The 13449-nt window shown below is 31.4% G+C and overlaps 1 long non-coding RNA gene across 1 annotated transcript; it reads left to right on the top strand.

Annotated features, from left to right (window-relative positions):
- Positions 1 to 4816: 4816 nt before the first annotated feature.
- On the top strand, positions 4817 to 11857 carry LOC128164784 (uncharacterized). The gene is made up of 3 exons (XR_008240990.1): positions 4817 to 5545; positions 9930 to 10072; positions 11608 to 11857. It is a non-coding gene; the product is annotated as an uncharacterized LOC128164784 (long non-coding RNA).
- The last annotated feature ends 1592 nt before the right edge of the window (positions 11858 to 13449 follow it).

Genomic DNA, 13449 nt, shown 5'->3' with positions numbered 1-13449 from the left:
ATAAATGAATAACAAAAAAGGACAAAAAGTGATTTATATTAATGAAATGCACGCATGTTTCCATGTTTCTCTGCCTAGTTTTATGAAAACCCACGAGGGAGAAGATTCCAATTATTGACACGCAACTGCACTGGAAGACAAAATTTGTACAGAAACAAATCGGCTAATTGTTCAACAAAGAATTTTTTGAATAGACCGTAATGTTTGTTGGAAAAAAATATATCGGGCAATTGTTCGATTAAATGTGAAAATTTCAAAGGTTTGCGTTTTCTTATGTCAAATTCTAGACATACATTCAATAATTATGTGAGTGTCGCATTGCATCAGAGATATACAAAAACATACATACAACAATTCCAATTTATTTTTCAATTTATTTCACTCAAACCGTCAACGTGACGGTACACATATAATACATAAATATTTACAAAATATAGATGCAATGTCAGATGTACAGTATACATTATAGAAAAAATGAGAACAATGTACAAATGTTCAAGGAGGAAGACTGATTCATAAATTTCAAGTATAAATTAATAAACAGGGGGGTTTTGAGGTGGGTTTTTTTTTAAAGTTTTAAGTAGACATTATTTCACAAAATTTCAAAGTACATGTATGTGGTATTTCACAAAATATAGGATATCCACAACTTTAAATAGAACACAGAACCTTTGTTTTCTGTTAAGCTTGATTATTTTTTCGATAAGCTTAACTTTTATTGATATCTTATTTTCCTTCGGATATTGTCCTTTACAAAAATTTAGATTACTGATAATCAAAATTTGTCATGTACAAATTTTGATTATCAATAATCTAAATTTTTGTATAGGACAATATACAAGTTAATGACAACACTTTGTGTAAGGGCGATGCTATAATGCACATGATCAACCGTGCGTCAGTCTCTCATTTCTTTGCTCCTGTTTTTAAAATTGCATATAATTATTGTTTTGATGAAATTATCACAAAAAATATTTTTATTCTAAATCATTAAGAACATTCATCTCAAAATATCGAATTTCTTTAATTCTAAAAATTAGACAACATGAAATGAAAGAAAACTGCTGTGTTGGCGATTTTCTCTTTCAAATTCTAGCCTTTTTCAATTTTTTAATTGTATTTCAAACATGCTAAATTGGTTGTATGTATATATGCACTAGATTTAACCTGTGCAAGCATCGAGTTAGATAAACAAAATGTACAAAAACCGGGGTATAAATAAAATCTTGCTGGAACCATGCAATTACTACCACCGTGTCCCATTCTCTTCAAAAATATTTTCGGATATATTTTTCATATGGTTAGAAATATAAACATTTTAAAAAATAAAAAAGTATTTCAAAGAATATGCAGATATTAATCATTAGTTTCATGAATGTATAATGCACTATTTGTGTAAAATGGAAAAAAGATTATGCATGCATTTAAGAAAACTTGTCCTATGTATCCTATTTATATTCCTATAATACTTTGATGGACAGCAAGATCCTTTGAAGAACTTGTTCACTTTAAAACTGTAAAATGTGGATTCGCCCCATTTACTAAAATCGAGCTGGGCTGCGTTCAAGATCGTGGCTGCTACGTAGGGCTACGTAGTTGAACGGTAAGCCAGCCTAGCTGCGACGTAGATTATTCGTAACCTAAATATTTTTTGCTAAGCATCAAATTCAAGATTATCAACTTAAGTCATTGTTCCACTTTGTAACAAACCTGTAGTCTATTTATTTAGTGATATTTTATTTATCCTTTAAGTTATAACGAATTTTAACATGTATATTTCCGCTTGAAATTTACAAATTATGTCGATGTAATTAGTCTTTAGTTGAATATTTCCAACTTCAAATATGAGACCTAGCGGCTAACCTAGGGTCCGTTAAATAGACCTAAATATCTACGACCTAGCGGCTTGGCTAGCTGCTACGATCTTGAACGCAGCCCAGGAAGCTCAGATTTTGGCGATTACAGAGTTCAATTCAAATTTATTCCGGTTAAAATTCCGGATTTTTAGGACTTATTTTGCTGATTATTAATTCATTAACGTTAGTTGAAATAAAACAAGTCCCAATTAGCACTTACAATATGTACCATATATACCGGTATTAAACCCCAAACAATCGAGTCAATAAGTTTAAGCTAGCCTTCACATCGTGGGTTTCTGACAAATAGTTACACCCTTGTGCCTCAGATCGTCTGTTTTTGATCTAGATATACGATAATGCGACCGTTCATGTAGTTATGACATAATTTTCGCCCATTTGAGACTGCAAAATGACTTTTTGTAATTTTACGTTTATTTTTTAGACTTCGATGCATTCGGTCGTGGCTACTTTTATGTGAGACTTCTGTTTGATCGATTGGTGGCGGTTACACCAAAGTTAGACTAAGATGCAACTGAACGTACTAACACTCATGCTAGACAAGGATAAGACCGATCGTGGTACACTTAAATGAGACTTTTATGCGATTAACTGGTCGTGGCTACACTTATGTTAAACTAAAATGCAACCAATCGTGGCTACACTTATGTAAGCTACACATATGTGAGACTGCGATTCGACTGTTCGTGATTACCTAGATTTGACGGGTTGCAAATTTCCGACGCATTTAAGAATGAGATGACATTGGCGGTAGATTTCCAACAATTGTTAATGATAGATGTATTATTATTTTGCATTCGCTAGGACGGAAAACGTAATGTGAAATCAGTTTAAATCAATTACTAAGATTATCCCCAGCACCCTAAGAAATTAAGTTAAAACTACAATGAACAAATAATTGAAAGTATCGAGCTTTGGATACACCATTTGCATTATATCTGTGATTTATATTTGTATTTATCTTGTGTTTTCTTACAGAAATGACGTTTTTTTGTTTGTATTAAAATTCGATTTTAATTTTGTTTTCAGTCTTAGTTTTGTTCAAAGATACGAAAAGCCTTCATTCAGGTATATCTGCATTGAAACACTGTCTATTTCATCGATTTCACTGGTTTTGAAATGAAGTTGTGAAACATCTTGCCTCGGTTTACATGCTTCTGGTCTAAAATATATTTTCCATTAAAACACATAGAAAAAATGTTTATGTTATTTAAAAAAGCGGACCAGAACTGTGGATACAATGTGCAATCTTTAAAAGGGCATGGTCACGATTTTGGTCAAAAATTATTTTTTCGATTTTAATGTTCACAATTCTTCAGTAAGGCATTTTTAAGAGGCGACCAAAATTTGGGTGTCATTTGATGAGTCATAAGCGAGTTACAGAGCTCACAATTCATTGCTATGTAAACAAAGCGTTTGTTTACATTTTGAATGATGAAGTAAAAATTCCAGTTTTAAAACTAAAATGAATGTGTTAATCGTTAGGAACTGTTTATTTATGCTTAAAATGAATAATAAGATAGACAAACCAGCTTTGAAAAGATTTTTTACTGGTATATTGAACGTATGTAAACAAAACCAGGGCACGAGCCTTGTTTACATGACGAAGAATTGTAAGCCCTGTATCTTGCTTAGAACTAAACGACTGGCACCCAAATTTCATTTGATTATTAAAAAATGCATTCCTAAAGCATTGCAAATAATAAAAAAAGAAAAATGAATTTGACCAAAATCGTGACCATGCCCCTTTAAAAGTATTTTAAAGTTTATCTTAAGCTTTACAATGTGAAAAATCATATTGAATTGTTTTTACACACATAAATATCCCCTCCCCTCTCTAAATAAATTAATGAATACTCTCTCAATGAATGATTACGTACTAACATTACAACATTTAGTGTGTATAGTTACTAGTAGTTTTTAAAAAATTACAGTGAAATTTTTTTTCTTTTAATCATGGATTGGTTTGTAATTTTACATTCAGCTCTCCTTTTGCTCTTGTCGTTACCTCAATAGAATGTAGGCTTTCGACGAACTCCTCAGACACGATCATAACAATTACGTACCATTAACTTACTTTCATTTCGCTGTAATAATGCAATTAAGTGATTCCTTTTAGTATGCAGTAAGAAGTGGTATTTCCTCTCTCACAAAAAGGACAATAGGTGCAAATATATAACTTTTATAAGAATAACATTACATTACTACGAATTTTTGAACTTTTACTGATAAATCAACCCTTAATTTTTTACTACCACCACCCCATTCTCCCTCATCCATAAAAAATATTTTCTATTTCAGTTGGATACGAGGACTAATACAGATGTTACAAGTCATTATCAAGATACACAATACAATTTTTATAACAACATTAATGTGTACACATATGATAATGCATAGGCATTTTAATTTACATTAAATTCATAACTGCTGGCATATTCTTCCAAGAAATGGACGTCTACAGATCTATTTCGATTGTCACTCACCGAAAGATTTTTAATTAGTATATATTTGTCGAAGATTGACAACAAAGTTTTTGAGATTACCATCACCTCCACGTCTATTAGCGTTATCATTTTGTGAGTATGCCAGTAATCACATGTAAGTCAGTCAGTCAGTCAGTCAGTCAGTCTGTAAGTGAGTGACAAAGTAAGTGAGTCATCAAGTTAAGTTAGTCGCTTATAAAATTACTAAAGTGTGTGAGTGAGTAATTTTTTGATAGTAGTGACATGTGAATACAGTTTTGGAGAGAGAGAGAGAGAGAGAGAGAGAGAGAGAGAGAGAGAGAGAGAGAGAGAGAGAGATTTTATCTTACCTGCTGCTAATTTGTAAAGAAAATATTGGCTAACAGCTGTCACTTGGAGACCATGCAGTTTATCCCATATATAGCGAGTACAAGATGTACCCCCATTGAGTATAGGTATAGTATAAATTTCTTTTACTTTCCCTAATTCAGTGTGTACATAAGATTTGCAGTTTTGGCAAGGAAAGTTAGTGAATAAAAGTCTAATGTCTAGATCACACCTTACTGGGTAACGTTAACAAACTTCTAAAGGAATGAAAATACGGCGACAAAACGCAATCCGATGATTTTCTGTTGATGAATAACGACTCTGCCGCTGTTGAAGGTTCCCGAGATCAGGGTTTGAAAGCACATAAAACGGATGACAACCGAACGTTTATTTGGAAACGGTCCGTCATTTAACTCATTTTAAGGAACGGACCTCACCGAATAAGAAAGAAACAACTCGTACCTAATACGAATGCGTAATGTATTGAAAACTGAGTGACAAAATGTCAAATAGCACGGACTTCACCAAATTTCAAATGGCTTTGACAAGGAAAGGACAAGAAACGCGGAGATGAACGGATCAAAAATTGTGTGCCACCCGTTGGAACATCTTCGCTAGCCAAGGGTTTACGATCCACTCTGCTAGAGGAGCAGACTGGATCGTAAACCCTTGACTAGAGAAGATGCTAGAGGAGCAGACTGGATCGTAAACCAGATGCTAGAGGAGCAGAGAGGATCGTAAACCCTTGGCTATCGAAGATGCTAGAGGAACAGGGTGGATCGTAAACCCTTGACTAGCGAAGATGCTAGAGGAGCAGAGAGGATCGTACACCCTTGGCTAGCGAAGATGCCGTTGGACGCACGGTAGCATTAACTGGTAAGTTGTGACCGAGCATTCAATACTCGGAAACCTAATTCGTAGTTTCATTTATACAAACGATTCCAACATTTTGCAAAAAGTTATTCAGACAGGTACGATAAGGACTGGTCTAAATAAACAATGATTATAGGGGTATCAAAATTTAGTCACTATATAAAGAATGAGTAAGTTTTAAAATGGATATGCCATTATATGAATATCGGTAAACAGATATAAACAAAACTATTTCATTTTCTAATTTTTAATTTTCTAAATACGACTTCTATTTTTGTATTGTCCTTTACAATCTTTACAATTTATATTCTTGACAACCAAAATTTGTTCATGACAAAAATATATTCATTTCCACGCAATAATTTCTACATGTGTCGTCTGCGACGAAATAATACACACGTCATGAAGACATGTTCACATCTGCTTCAGTTGTTTATCGTTTATCATGCAAACCAGTGGACAAGTTTTACTCCTTATGTGAACGTGAATGGCAACATACATCAAACTATGAAAGATTTCGAATAATACATTCACGACATCACAACACATTTCACTTAAAATTCCTGGCAGATTTATGGATCACCATAGCTAGAGATTATGACGTTAATACAACCAACGATTGTTCTAAGTTCTTCTGTCGGTCTTTAGCACTGGTAAATGCATGCTGTATGTTGTTGTTGAATTGACTTCAATTCTTTTTTTTCGTATTGCTAATCAATAAAACTGCGTGGAAATATAGCGATTTTTCGCCACTTTAAAAGCAAAAACCGAACTAATAAATATGTCAGAGGGACCAATGGTGGCTTTGCGTGTATTTGGAGTTACTCTTAGTTTATCGTGCGTTGAATAAAGGATCAGCAATTGTAATATGTTATATACCTTGTTATCCTAATGCTACATGACATTTGTTTAATAAAAAATGAAAGAAAGATTGAGAGATGGAGGAGGTGGAAAATGACAGATGCTTTAACAACATCTATAATTCTTCCAAATGGAACAATCAACTACCGAAATAGTAAATAAAATCTATGTTTACTTATTAGAAATTCTAAAATTATAATTCTAATTTGATAAAATGTATAACATCATGTTTATTTTTTATTTTTACTTTACTTTGAAATAAAGAATATCGACTTTTGAACATTGATTGTGAAAAGTTATTTTTTTTTAATTTCACTTATTCAATGCCCATTTTTCATCTCATTAAAACGATTATCTATAAGATGTAGTTATTTAATATTCTTTAATTCATTGCAGACTTTATATAGTCATTGTTTGGAAGAAACGAAATTAAGGTAATTTCAAAGTGTGAATACGAAAATGCATAAACATATTTGTCTGAATTTGGGATATCACACCATTTTGCACTTTATTCCATGTTCATTATAGTGTTTAAAATGCAGAAGACAACATTAAAAGGAGAATCTAGAGTGTCTTCTTTTCGGAATTCGCGCATAATGTCGACATAGAAAAAATACACTGGAGGCTACAAGATGGGTGTTCATGCGAAAGGGCATTGTGGAAAATATCGTATTCAAACAAAATACACATTCAACAGATGTCAACAAAAGTTCACATTATTGATTCTATGCACACAAAAACCCTAGCTCTCCAAAAAACAAAAAGATTTGTTGTTTTTGTGTGTGGGATATACCGGTAATTATGTTAATTATGAAAATAATATATGAAATCAAATCCTATAAGACATATAATATTGTTAAATCTATACACGTTTCTCCCCGATGAATACGTATGCAAGTAAGTCTTTAATTTAATTTCTAAACCACCTAATCAAACCTACAATTTCAATATACAGGATTTAGATTGAAATTTACAGTTCAAAAATAATTAAATGGACTTTAAACGGAAGAAAACGAGAATTTTTTTTTGATTTTCCCATGTGCTGTCCTCTTCCTGTATCATAATAAACGACCTATACACTATGTACATGTACGGTGTACATATATACATGTACATGAATATTTATGCGTGTGAAAAAAAAAAACCCAAAAGACACATGTACGTAATATACATTTAGTTTAAAGTGACAGTGATTTTTCTGTAACTTTTGACGTGGTAAATTCATTTTAATTAGCAAGCTTTTTTCTTTAACACTAAATGCTGGATTCCATAAACGATTATCAGAGAGATGGTATTCCTAACAATATTCAGTAGCTTTGATTATTAATTTATTTTTTCAATTACCAAAACATCTGTTCAAAATATCACTTTGCAAAATGATATTGTTGAAATATTTAGTATGTAACTGATTTGAATTCAATATTTCATATAGGATATGACATTTTTTTAGATATAGAAATGTGATACTAATGTAGTATATATATAAATATCAATACTACCTCCTTCATTTGTGGACGATAAGTCTTGTTTTTACACATTCATTTTGCCAATATATATGGTGCAATCCAGCCCCCAACCTTTCTGCTACAGCCCTAATTGCATAGTCAATTTTAAATAAATCAGTATTGATACATAGCTAACTAAGGCGTTGTTCCCGGAATCCACCCTAAACAAATGTAAACTGTATTATCTTTCAAACAACACTTGGTATTTAGTAGTTGGCGACAGCTGTCGACATTTTTTAAAATCTAGATTAAAACATATGTGAACGCATCTTGTGTTCTGTAACTTAGAAATTATAAACTTTTTAAAACTAAAAGTTTCCAATATAATAATATTACACAAAAGATCTCATTCAATTAAAAAAAAATTAGAATTTTCTATTCGTTCCCTCATTACTAAATAAAATGCAAAGACGCAACCAATTTCCTTCTTTTATTAACATACAAAGTAAATATCAGGTCCACTATTGGCATATTCCATGTAATTTATTCAACCAGTCATCCGGACTGATTCCATGAATGGCGATCAAATATTTTGCTTTCAGAAATAATCACAGCGGTGTAGTGTTTCGTAAAACATTTGACAAATTTATAATTAATCAAACAAGACATGAAGCCAAAAAAAAAAATATAATAAAGATGCAAACCACGAGCATTTGAAAGAATAGTATAGAAATATTCTTGCCATTAAGAAACTCACAAAATCGTGGCCTAAAGAAATAATTCCAAATTACGTACGGTGATAACAAACAGCAATCGCACGACAACGCAGCAATTTTTTTTTGGCTGCAGAAAGTAGAAAGTTATGAAATGTGAATAAATATTTGATAAGAAAGAATCAAGCCTGCATTATCATCTTTCATAGAAATACAGGATAACCCCAAGATGCACTGATGCATAATTAAGAAGAAACTAATTGTATATCTTCATCTGAATAAACAATTTACTATCTACCATAAGACCATCTTCGCTAGCCTAGGGTTTTCCGTCCAATGTGCTCCCCATAAAGCGGCCATAAGACGTACTACATGGAATATAGATTTGTGGTTAAATTTAATCTTTTTGGCTTACCTTGATAAAGGGTAAACAATGGACTGACATCTATTAGATAGATAGATGGAGTACATATTGTTTGGTCCAATGCAAAACAGTCTTTTTTCCCCTTGAATTATTTAGACGGGAAACACTCTTTACATTGCCCATGGAATGAAAATGTAAAATAATAAACCCGCTAAGCTGAATTAGACAAATATTCCATTGCAACTCTGAATAATACCCATGCATTAATTGTCAGGTCTTTTTATATAGTACCTTTAACATGAAATGTTAATTTCAATCATGCAACGAACAAGATTTTTTGGACACAAATGCAAACAGATACTCGGATTTGCAAACACAAGTGTTAATTGAAACTCAGTTGAATTAACAGGAAAAATTGAAAATGATCGTATGATTCTTCTTGTATTCAACTGCATTTGAGTTGGCTCTACTCCTAATAGCTCAAACTACTTGATTAAAGTAATTTAACGAAACACGTATTTTAAAAAAAAAAATAAAAAAAAAAATAAAAAAAACCCCAAAAAACAATTGAATACAAAACCAACCCAGTACCTTATAAATATACTATTGTATACAGAACCAAAAGTACGTTCTCAGCGTCACAGGTGAAGTAAATCTTACTTAGGGCCCCATAAATCAAGTGTGGCATGGGCCGGCGTATTCATGCATCTGTTCGTTAGTTACTGCTTGGTGTCAACTTTATATTTTTATTGTATCAAATTACATTCAGAGATTAAGGCCAACCTTCTGAGTATGCTCCAGATGGGAGTTTTATTTAAACACTTGAATCGCACAGGCATTATCTCGCATGTGTGCTATATGAAACATAAAACATATATTTATTTTTATTCACATCTGCTATTTTATGTTTGGTTTTTTTTTTTTAAATTAATATGAAAATATATCTAAAAAATAATTTATTTATTCATTTATTCTGTAAAACTTTGTAAGATATTTCGTTGCAGAGCAAAAGGGAACCGGACATGTTGAACAGAGAATTAACGAATTTTCTGGTCGTAAATTGCCTATAAATCATGTCAAAGTCGGGCAATTTTACACCCATTGAAAATGTTAAAAGGAAGACTATTCCCTCGTGATGACATTTAAGGTAATGATCTTTTAATTTGCAATAGGATTATTTATTAGCACTAGGTTCTAACTAGTGTTCATGAATTTTGGTTTTTTTTTTTTGGTTTTTTGCATTTTAAAAATCTTAAGTTGTCAAATCATTATTTTTTAATAAATGGATTTTTTGCATGGATATAGAAATAAGAAAAGACGTTTAGTTTTCCCTGCATTCACCAACGTATATAGTCAATTAATTAACATGATTAATGCCAACATTATAGAAATAATTGAATTTATGCAGACAGTTATTAATTGAATGAGGAAGGAATTCCTTGCTTCGTATGCATGCATCTTGCAAGTTGTTTTATAATCCATGCAAAATTAGCCTTACATTATGTTGGTAAAAGTTGGTACACAGAAATTAAAAAAAAATCCATTTCCCTTTACGGACCAATGCTAGTAACATATTTTAGACTAATTTCACTAGTAAAATTACTCCCATGAAGATTACTCTAACGACAACGGTCGTTGCATATTTCATTTCCATGTGTAGTTGTCATGTAAATCCATCAACATTACGAGTAAATTTCTTTCCATCCTTACGTGTCTGAGTGTTTTTATATTTATATATATATATATATATATATATACAACTCATAAAATACATTTTTTTTTTCGTTTACAGATCAGGACCTTTTTATTTAGTTTATGTGATATCTTATACGTTATATATTGGCAATCACATTTTTATATCGTATACTAGTAATCTAAATCATATCATCTGATATGGTTATACATATCTAAAATTAATAAAACTCATTTTGGGTTAACATAAGTGTCATGCATTTATATTAACTGACTCTAAATGGGCACTCTAATGGAATAAAACGTATTATCTCTCATGCAGTAATTGGAATCTCATGATCAAATCGTAAATTTGTGGAACATAATTTTTTTAGAAGGTCTATAGAAATGCTTTTAAAATATGCTTAGCGTGTTTCTTTTGATATGATGTGGCACAATTAGCATAGAAATTTAAAAAAGTAAAAAATCTAGATAATAATACAAATGTATTCATATCTTGTCAATGGTTGACAAGTATTGTTGAATATCTTCCACCACGTTACACTCCTCTTCTTAATTCCAAACTTCTAGAATCTATGTCAGTCAGCTCTTTATAATGTTCAGCCAACACACACAAATCTTGATTGAAATGATGGTTCGACAAACATTGTTACCAAAATACAATTTCCACCTTCCCATTAACCCTCAATTTATGGTTGTATCAAAGTCAGACTTAATTCATTTCTTAGAATGAGCGCTATAACATTTTGTAAAATTATAGACCAACTTAACATTATGTGAATCTGGAATGCATCAACTTTCACCTTTCAGAGCCTGTAAAACATCTTTCAGAAAATTAATGTTTCCCCAAAATAGTGCACAGGACATGCAGTGTTTACGTGTTTCTTTTGTTTTTTAATCTGCAGTTTAAAAATAAGTTTCATTTGAAATGCCTATAAAACAATTGAACAATTAAGACAACGCAAAATACACTTTTTGTTCTCTTTACAGTTTGCTTGAGACATTGCTCGGAAAGAAGATTTCAAAGCAAATTGATATGATCGGATACTTGTCAGTGTACCCAAGAGACTGAGATCCACCAATTGTTCTTATTCAAGTATAACTTAGTAGGCCCAAAAAATCTTACACATATTTTTTGTGTTAACTGTGTGCTCTACTCCGTCTACACTAAAACAAACTAAACGCAGTTTCCTTTTTCTTTTAAATTTCATTCTCTCATTCTTATGTAAATTTCTCTGTATAAACAAATCAAACACGTAGACTTATTTTGCTGATCATATACACAAATATTTAACTTCCTTATTACATCGTGGAAGTTTAATATTAAGATCTTTACATTGCACGGAAAAAATTATACCGGGGTTATTATATCTAGAGAAAAAGGATCCCACAAAGAACAAAACAAAGTCATGTGAACAAACAATTGTAATAGACAAGTTAGGATCTTTACTTATGAAACAGATTACGCTTACCGTCCACATTTTGAAAGACGAAAAACTCACCTCCGGTAGACGGCTCTCGTTCAACATTCATCCATCGCCATGTTAATCATGAATAATTATTGACAAGTTTTCATAATTCTTTAGATTAATATCACAAAATATTCTCTGCCGTTTACCTAAATGCATGCAATAAAACTTAAAATATGTTTATATTAATACTCTGAACATTATCTTCTGTTCTCTTGTAGACATAATAAGGGTATTTTTTTTCGAAAGAAATAATCGTACAAATACCTTTTCCCTTTAAGTATTCTCCTAATCTCATCTGACATTATCAGTGTAGATTGAAAATTTACAGTGAATCACAATTTGAGTGGCTTCCGTGGTACGAGTAATATTTTTCACGCTCTTTGTGGACTTTCCAATATTTTTATTATCGTATGTTTGTTATCAAATATTTTAAAATTTATTGCAGCTATATTTAAATTCACATGCTTTTCATGCATTTTGACTTTCTCAAATTAAAAAAAATGCTTAGAAAACATGTTCAGCCATTGAAACTATTTCGTTTGCTGTATACGCAGACCCAAATTTATTTATATATAATTACTGAAACGTTGCTCCGCCTGTTTTGTTTATATTAATATCTATTAACTACATAACAAATAATTAAAGTTCTATTTATTTCATCAAATATCGAATTATACATCTCTGCAGTTATATATTGTGATCATCGCGAGGTGAAAACTCGACAAAAAATAATGGTTTGTACAGATACTGAAAAAATTTAAGTACAGTACTAACAAGGCAAATTATGAAGTTGGGTTTTTTATATACTTTTTTCCGGTTTGTTTTATATTTTTTTTTTGGGATTATTTTTTGTATATGCAGTGAACTCTGAGCACTATTGAGATAGGTCGTTATGACAACACTGCCAGGAACTCGAGAAAATGTATAACTTGTCAGATGAGTTTCAGTTTTCTTCCCACATGACAGTTCTTTGTTTATTTGCATAATATCTATCCAATCTTATTTTCGGAAATTTAAAATTTAATAATACTGAATGAATGGTTGATATTCTAAAGACTTTTGTCTAGTTTCCAAGACCACTTGCTTGCAAGTTTGAAATGTTATCAAATGTAAATATTGATGCGCTTTAATGCCTTTCAAGTGAATAAAGAATAAATAGTTAAAATTTAAAATAAGAAATGTAGATCTAAGTTTCCTGTAATACGGTTTCTGAATCTCATGTAATGAACTTATTTTGTGACTCGCACAATGTATAACAAGTTGACTGATTATTCAGCCTAGCATACTGAAGTTTTTATTGAAGGATAACTACGGATAGGCATGCCCATTAAAAATCAATGTTATATCGACCCGTTCAATT

Source organism: Crassostrea angulata, chromosome 10, assembly GCF_025612915.1.
Source record: "Crassostrea angulata isolate pt1a10 chromosome 10, ASM2561291v2, whole genome shotgun sequence".
Lineage (NCBI taxonomy): Eukaryota > Metazoa > Mollusca > Bivalvia > Ostreida > Ostreidae > Magallana > Magallana angulata.
This window is presented reverse-complemented; position numbering and strand designations above follow the sequence as displayed.